General features: G+C 39.1%; 1 pseudogene; it reads right to left on the reverse strand.

The window, feature by feature from the left end:
- Nucleotides 1-1,479: 1,479 nt before the first annotated feature.
- On the reverse strand, nt 1,480-1,607 carry LOC142426900 (U1 spliceosomal RNA; annotated as a pseudogene).
- Between the last annotated feature and the right edge of the window lie 6,420 nt (nt 1,608-8,027).

An 8,027-nucleotide genomic window follows, 5' to 3' on the forward strand; every position in this document is an offset into this window, starting at 1 on the left:
CCATAACCCCCGGTAAAGAGAATCGTCTGCCCAATTTAGTTCTTCAAACCTAGGGTATTCTTTACTGTTAGAAAATATAAATCCCTCCTATTTGTCAACCCTCTCTTATCAATTACTGATTCTTCATTTCAAATATTTCTTGATCAAAATACTGGTGTGATATCTGTCTTCTGACAAGACTCTGAGTAATAAAGAAACTCATGATCATTTTGAAGATGTTACATACTGGAAATACTAAACATGGCTTATAGGATTTAATATACATAATGAAGAAATGTGGGCCTTGCTGAATTGTTTACTCGTTTTATGGCACTATATGCAGATGCCAATACGTTTATGTCATGCTTTACGTCAAAGGAACTTTAAAGTTTATGAAGTTTATGGCCTATTCTGGTGGACTCAATCCTTAAAATGTCTTTCTCGGTGCAAAAGCAGTTATTATTACAACTTAATCAAAAATTAGGTGGGGTTTTTTAATTTGTATTTTTACTAATATTTTATTTGATTTTTATCTCTATCACACATATGTTAAAAAGTATAATAAAAATGCTATGCAACACGTCCATAACGGTGATAAATACATGTTTGTATAATGTTTCAATCCTCAAAGTGTGTATGAATGTTTTTTATCATAAAAATTGGGTTTAGAAGCCTTGAATGCAGCTTTCCTGCCCAGAGCAGGTAGTGCACAGAGTGGACTATAGTGTCAACCCACATTGGAGCTATGATGTCCCCTCACTGGATCACAGTGCTACGGAGGACTCCACTGGAGATTGTGTGGGGAGTGAGTCCTGTCTGACCCAACCACATTGGGGTACATCAAGAAAGGTGCATAACAGATCAGCGATGGAAGCAAAGTCACAAAGTCCCTAACGATTTTCAAAAATGGACTTCTAACTTGAAGCCAGTGCTTGGCACCCTTCTGAACCTGGTAGAGGGATATTCATAAAGGTCTGCAAATTGATCTGGAACTATTTATACGGTTTGGAGGTGTTTTGTATATGTGTTGTTATTTCTATCTGTATAAAATATGCATGATAAGCAATCCCAAGGAGATAACAACTGGATAGATGATTCTGGGGGCATGGGAGAGGAGGAGGCAAGAGAAAGGGAGTGGTTAGGCAATAATGTTAAGAACTGGGGAACAACTAGAGATCCAAAATCAATGGTGAGGAGGGTGTACAGTTCCTGGTCATGTTTGATCAACTGTAACCTAGCCAAGAGGAATTATTGAGAGGTCAATGAGGGGTAAGCATGGTAGTGGCCCAGGAGGAAGGTAAAAGGAAATGGAGGAAAGGACTAGGAAGTGAAAACTTTACATAGGCATATAAAATAGACATGTATATAGGGTAATACATAAAGATAGGGTTATTGGCCTATGTACATGTATTTATATGGTAATACATTAAGGGAGTAGACAGACTTTGGGCATCTATTTAAGTCTATCCTCAACAAAAGAAGACTTTGTTCTTTTTTTTTTTTAATGCAGTCGAGTTTCCCACATTTGGGGAAATCGCAGGGGTCAGCACATCCGGAGTGCAATGGATAAGCCTCGCCCTGGGAAAACCACCTTCGTGATCATGGTATCTCCCCTGTCAGGTAAGTATGAAGACTTTGTTCTAATCAAAATGTGGCACTGGGTGATATCCACTTTCCTGACATGATTGCTGAAGACAAACTGGGTGCCTAAGTAAGCAAATGTGGTGAAGAAGTAGATGGTGCCATGTTATTACAAGATATAGAGTCTGGGGTCTTTTAAAGCCTTGAAGTCAATCATGCAGCCATCTAGCAGGAGAACAAAAAAGCCCACATGGAAGAAGCACCCCAGCCTGTGTGATCATGAGGTATTGACAGAATCAGGTAAAAGAGTTCAGAAACAAACAGTCACATGCATGTGAGGGAGAATGGTCAGAGTGGAGATCCAACGCCCATGTGTTGATAATCAAACATTCCCTCACAGAAGGGTAACACAGACAAGGTGAAACATCTAGGGTGCAGTATAGCACCGATCAAATACTCAAGTTCTTTAATTCTTCCTCTCTCCACTATTATGACCTCACAAATCCTGCTCGACTGGAGTATGTGCATTGGTATAGTAAGAGTTTTTGATCCATGGACAACAGAAGAGACGAAACCCTAAGAAACATTATTGGGCATAACGATTCCATGAGGGTATGCGAAGGAAGGGGTGGGAAGAGCAGAGCGGGAACTGATAGTAAAGATGGTGGTAGAAGCCCCCTTGAGGGAGACAAATATCAGAATTGTAGGGGAAGGGGTATAGTGGACAGTGTAAAATATATAAAATAATAATCATCTATAATGCATTAAGGGTTCATGCAGGTGGTATGGTAAGGAGGGAGGGGATAAAGAGGATCTGATATTAAGGGGTCAAGAAGAAAGAAACTATTTTGAAATTGATGATGTAAAAGTTTGCTTGATATAATTGATTTATGGATTGTTATTATATGTTAGAGCCCCTGATAAGATGGTTTATTAATAAAAATAAAAATTGCTTTTAGTTTCATTAAAAGATTGGCATTGATAAATTTTTTATTTGAATAGATGAACCGCTTATTATGTCTGCCTTCCCACCATCAAGACATTTACCAACTGGAGCTGCTTCACTCTGGGTAATTACATTTGAGAGTCATACATCCAATGGAGAAAAATAAAGACACAATTATAAAAAGAAAACCTTAGTTGTTGAGTTGATGCCAATTCATAACACTTTATTGGACAGAGCAGAACTTACTTATTGCATTTTCAAGATTCTAATGGAAGTCAAGGGCATCTGTTTCCTTCAGAGTAGCGCGTAGTTCCAAGCTCAGATGCCTGAGTCATTGACCTTCTGGTCAGCAGCTGAGCCATTAACCACTATGCCACAAGGCTAAGTACATCGGTTTTCATATTTGTTCCTTGAACCATTTGAAATTACTATAATCACAATAAAAATGAAGGGAGACCTTCAGAATGATAATAGTAAAGCATGTTTCATTTAATGTTTAGTTAAAGATAATAGTCAATGGCATTGTAATTTTGATTAAATTTTAGACATTAATGTAGCATCCCATATTTTAAAAAAATGATAAACTGATAAGTGACTTTGGGTTTTATTTATGAAATCATTTATTAACATATAATTCACATACCATAAAAATCAATGGCTTAAATATATTAAAAATAGTTGTGCATTAATCCTTACAATCAATATTTTATTCTTGTATCCATTATTATTAGCTTTCAATTTACCTCCAACCTCCTCTGCTATAACTCTAAGAAAGTAATAATTAAGCTACTTTCTCTATAGATTTACATATCATGAATTTCATATAACGTAGAACATAAAGAAAAGATCCCAACAACAAAACAAAACAGAGAAAAGTCTCAATCCAAAAGAAAATAATAAAAAGGTAAGCAGAAAAATAAAACATTTTAACAAATTAAAAATGGATCAAAAAGGGAAACAAATGGTAATATGATCATATTTTTATTAAAAGATAATCATATTTGGGGCTCTTACACCTCTGATAACAATCCTTACATCAGTAGTATCAAGCATATTTTACATATGTTGCCATTGTTATTTCTAAACATTTACTTTTATTGAGCCCTTAATATGACCTCCTCTTTTTTCTCTCTGTCCCCTGCACCTTCCTGGCTCTTTCCCCATGGTTTCTGTGGTACAGCCCCCTAGGGGTGGGATGGGCAGGGATAGTTATGTGTCAATCATTGTGATGGATTCCCTCTTTCTCCCCTCCTCTCCCCACCTTCACCCTACTTTTCTGGTACAACTACTCCTACTCCTGTTCCTGGATTCCATGTGTCATGAGCTCCTAGCTCTTATCTATACTTGTGCACATGCTCCGATCTAGCCCACAGTGAAAAGCTAGACGGGTCATGATAGTGGGGGTGAGGCTGGGGTCATGAAAGTGGGGTTGAGGAAGCCTCAAGAAACCAGAGGGCTATTGCATGCTACATTAGTAATATGATAAATTTTAACCTTTCTGAGTTACCTTGGCAATGTTTAAGTGAATGAGCACTACTTAAGAAACAGAAGCACAATGCATGACTCAAGAGGCTAAATAATGTGATGTGATGTATCAGATGCAATAAAGAGAGGGTGTCATGATCAGTGGAGACACTTCAAGGTTAGCATAGGTTAGGATAAGAGATGAAGAAGCTTCAGTTATGCAGAATAAGTCTAACCAACTGGCAATTATATGATTCACGTTAGCCAAGGGCAATGCCCTGAGTACTAGGAGTGCAATTTCCCGGAATGCAGAGTGACAGTTCTCCAGGAGAAAAGAGGTCAGTGATTGTAAAGGTATTTCAGAATGGTCTTGAGAGGCAGAAAGGCTGTGTGTGTGGAGGGGGAGGTGGGAGGAGGTGGGGGTGGACATGACAGCAAGTCAAGATCCAGTTCTTCAGCAAGTGATTTGCTTTTCTAAATGTAGTAAGCCAATGATAGTACATAAATTATGGAGTTGAATGGTTTTGTTAACTGCACTAGAAAACTAGGTAAAAAGAGAAGGATAGGCTCAGACAACCAAAAAGAGAGGGCTATCTGCTCCTGTGAGAAAGAGAGGGCTATCTGCTCCTGTGAAGATGTACAGTCTCTGAAACCAGATATAGGTGGCTGTGAGTCAGAAACACTTCAAAGGCATTGGGTTGGGTGGTTAAATTGAAAAGAGAAGGATTTTGTGATTTAAGATGGAGACACTGAGTAACTAGAAGAACCTTTATACCAAAAACATCTTTGAATTCTACAAGCTGGCAGAAATTTCCTTTTCCTCTGTCAGAAGAGAGTGTTTTTTATTATCTGAAGACCTTAAAGATCTGTCCCATGACACGTGCCGCCTAAGACAGTGCTGCAGTCTCCCTTCTACCTCTACTCCTTCTCCCCTCATTGCCTTTGGTTGATAACTATACTGACTGATCTGTCTCACCCAGCCTGTGGACTAGCATTTTCCTCTGTGAAGAAATGGCTCACAATGGAGATCCCCTCATAGAGGGGCTTAGGAGAGGAGATGGGTTAATTAGGGTATGAGGTAGTATCGATGAAGAACACAGCTTTCCCCCAGATCCTGGATGCTTCCTCCCACCAACTACCATGATCCGAATTCTACCTTGCAGGGCTGGATAGGACAGAGGCTGTACACTGGTACATATGAGGGTTGGAGGTACAGGGAATCCAGGGTGGATGATACCTTCAGGACCAAGGGCGTGAGGGACTATGCTGGGAGAGTGGAGGGTGAGTGGGTTGGAAAGGGGGAACTGATTACAAGGAGCCACATGTGACCTCTTCCCTGGGAGAGGGACAGCAGAGAAGGGGGGAAGGGAGACCCCGAATAGGGCAAGATATGACAAAATAACGAGGTATAAATTACCAAGGGCATATGAGGGAGGGGGGAAAGGGGAGAGAGGGGGGGAAAAAAAGAGGACCTGATGCAAGGGGCTTAAGTGGAGAGCAAATGCCTTGAGAATGATTGGGGCAGGGAATGTATGGATGTGCTTTATACAATTGATGTATGTATATGTATGGATTGTGGTAAGAGTTGTTGGAGTCCCTAATAAAATGTAAAAGAAGAAAAGAGAAAAAATGATTAGGGCAAAGACTGTACAGATGTGCTTTATACAATTGATGTATGTATATGTATGAACTGTGAAAAGAATTGTATCAGCCCCAATAAATTGTTAAAAAAAAAAAAAAAGAAATGGCTCACATACCAAAAGAGTTAGGAGAACTGACTTAAATGTCTGAGCAGGAATTGAAGGATGACCATAGTCCATTTCCAATGTTGTCCCTGTGTATGTTATGCTTCTGCTCTCTGTTACATTAGGGTCCTTTATCTGTGTATATTTTCAGGAAGCTACCACATTATTGAAGGTTATAAGGGGTGGGGAGTGCAAATTATCTCCCATAACATAAATAAACATTATTTTACCTTGCATCCCAAACAGCAATAAAGAGTCATAGCACTTGCAATATTATTGGAATTCTTAGGCAGTATAAATATGTAAATATGACTTTGACTCAATTCCAAGGTGGCTCCATTGGTCTTGGGTCCAGGAATGAACCATGGGACTAAAGTCCAGTCTTTAGTACAGGTTTCATTGCAACTCAGGCAATATGAACCAGGAAATCCAATAAAACATCCCTGTATGTAAGGTCATTTTGTAGATTCTCTGACATGGTCAGTTAATGAGAGAATAGATTCTGGAAGAATCTATGTTTCAGTTACAAGCCATCCTAAATTTCAAAAGATACATGTGGGATAAGGCTAAAACAAATCAAAAGTCCAAGTAATCACCATGAACAAGCATTTTGTAACCCCAGGTGACCCCCATCTATTACATCAGCATGTTGTCTTCACCTCCATTTTATAGCATGATGGGAAGCATATTATGAATGACATGGGTCTATGAACTGTTGGGAACCTAAATGAGAAGGAAGTACTATTGTTGTATTACCAGTGAGATAACCCCTTAACGACTCTCTTGAGAGAAAATGACTGGACAGAGACATAACCAGCTTAGTAATCAAAATTGGATGGAAAATTGGTTAGAATTGCTTAACAATGGAAAAATTACTTTTTAATTGTTAGTGCTTGGTTAGTTAGGGTTCATGGAGAAATAACATTTGGAAATCAGAGAAATGTGATGTGGGGAGGAATGAGAATGATCATTTAAAAATTGAGTCAGAACCTCAAAAGAGTAAAATATGTGGCAAGAATAAACATATTTTATAAAAATTAGTGAAAATTGCTCATGTATCTTTGAGAAGAAATAAAGACGTTCAGTGGAAAATAAATAATAACATCTCCCAATATTTAACCAACCATCATGTTCAAGACTTATTCTACAAAACTACAGAAGGTAGAAGATAAGCAAGGCACCAACAAACTGCCTGTGGGCTCATTATTATTGGGGGCAACTAGACTAGACTAGGTGTTCATTAGTAACATTATAGGCCTGCTCTGGACTGTCTGATGCATGAGCAAATCTGTCTTACCAGAAATACATGGCAAGAATGCTCATTAGAGGCAAAAATGGCAAGACTTCATCTCGAGTACTTGGTACCTCCTTATCAAGAGGGACCAGTCTGTGGAGAAGGACAACCTGCTTGGAAAAGTTGTGGGTCAGTGAAAAAGATGCAGCGCTTCAATAAGACGGACTGACCGCTGCAGTGATGTCAAACAGCCATGGTTGTGGGAATGGTGTGGGGCTGGGCAGGGCATTGTGTTCTGTTGCACATGTGTCGCTGTCAGAAGGAATGGCACCCAATAACAACACAGAATCGCCATGTTACATTGTAAAGCTGCAGGGCCTGATTTGCTAAATAGAAATCTATCCTCATCAAATACCTTTCCCTTTCATACCTATCAACGAGGGGCAAGTTTGGCTTTTGGTTCTGTTCCACTCATGAAAAATTTTTGGATTCACCTAATAATTCCCTGTGCAGGATAATGACATCAGTGAACTCTGATTCTTATTTCTCCAATGAGATTCGGTGATTGGCATCCTGATAGAAGGCTTTATATTGCTTCACCATAGGATGTTGTAATTGTACGGCCGAGGATAAGACAAGTGGAGTCCTCATTACCTTAGAGCAAGACCTGGGACCTCACTTTAGCACAGTTTCTTGCAGAGATCAAGTTAAAAAGAACCGTGTCAAGAGTATTATAATGCAAATATTTTCAGCATGAGGATTTGTAGTTGAAAGGAGAGACACAGTTAGCATCTGGACATTAAATTTAGGGAAACTGAAGAAGAGCAGAAGGACTGGGTGAGTTTTTAAGTTATACGGTCTCATACACTCACGATTGATATGGATTATATATTAATATTTTTAAAATAGAGACATGAAACTAGAATTCAGCAAAGGTGGGCTAGTTGTTATCTCAGTTAATTAGACGTACTGCTTAGAAGTGGCAAATTCGTGTTGTGCTTTGCTCTGTGTAATGAATTCCTTGTTGGTGCCCTAGTTTGAAGAACTGCCTGATCAGGTAAGATCAACATCCGATGAG

This window comes from Tenrec ecaudatus, chromosome 14 (assembly GCF_050624435.1).
Source record: "Tenrec ecaudatus isolate mTenEca1 chromosome 14, mTenEca1.hap1, whole genome shotgun sequence".
Taxonomy (NCBI): domain Eukaryota; kingdom Metazoa; phylum Chordata; class Mammalia; order Afrosoricida; family Tenrecidae; genus Tenrec; species Tenrec ecaudatus.